This window comes from Octopus bimaculoides, chromosome 20 (genome assembly GCF_001194135.2).
Source record: "Octopus bimaculoides isolate UCB-OBI-ISO-001 chromosome 20, ASM119413v2, whole genome shotgun sequence".
NCBI lineage: Eukaryota > Metazoa > Mollusca > Cephalopoda > Octopoda > Octopodidae > Octopus > Octopus bimaculoides.
Window position 1 is genome coordinate 8,734,047 of NC_069000.1, and position 1,245 is coordinate 8,735,291.

A 1,245-nucleotide genomic window follows, 5' to 3' on the forward strand; every position below is an offset into this window, starting at 1 on the left:
ACAACAAAGTGAGGACGTGATATGGATAGTGTTATTGGACGCTCAGGAAAGGAAAGAAAGAGTGTATGACGTTTCGGGCGTAGCCCTTCGTCGGAAAGATGGAAAGTTCGGAGAATGGAAGAACGGAGAAAGAGGAAAATGGTACCGATGCCCACGAGGTTACATTGTGAAAAGACCGGAAGAGGAGGTGGTGGGGGAAAAGTTCTTTCTAAGACAGTAGAGTGAAAAAGGGAGATGAACATCTACTATTTATTATTTACTATTTATTATTTAACCGAACGCATCCATTTCCAAGTAAGGTTATATATAGTAAATATGTAAAGATATATAGTAAATATAATTTCCTTTATGTTCTTGTTATTCTGGCATTTTTTTCAACATTTGCACACTCTCATTAGCAACTTTCATCGTGTACATTTTTCAACAATAGCTCTTACACAAAAAATGTAATTATCGCTAAATTTAGTAAATCACTCACCACCATTATTGACGGCTCTGGTATTTAAATCTTACATAATTTACTTCAAGTCATTAGAAGTAAACAACCTACGCTATGTTACAAACATTCGCACTCTCCTGCTTCTCTTATGACACTGGCAAAGGTGATTTATATTCATATTCCGTTAAACGCTCTTTATTTCATTCTAGTGATGAATTCGCGGCACGTGTGATTAATAAGGTTCTGCACGAATTCAATACACTGAACTTCAACGAAAGCAGAGTGTGCCTGTTTCACCTTAAAAGAGAAGCAATTTATCAAATTACTGAACGCCCGACACTAAATTAATAATTTTATAAGGAATTTTGAATTATTTATTAATATTTTTTAATTTGGTGGTGGTGGCGGCAATATCAGTAATAACAGGAGGAAGAAAGTGTGAAGTGGCACATTAATACCAATAATAATTGGTACTCTTAGTTTTGTTAGTAAACGGCTTTGTGAAAATCTCCAAACGTTGTAGTTTCCAGAAAAAAAAACAGACAAAAAACAAACAAAAAAAACAACCAGCTTAACAAATACAATCTGTAAGCGGAACAGTGAAAATATGCAAGAGTTTTCTCAAGTTCAGAATGTGACATTGCTTTTGTTAGCTACATGTATATATGCGTGTGTATAAATGTGTTTATATTTGCATACATATATGTATGTATATATATATATATATATATATACACACCCTAATATCAATGTCAATATTTATTTTTGTATTCATATATATATATATATATATATATATATATATA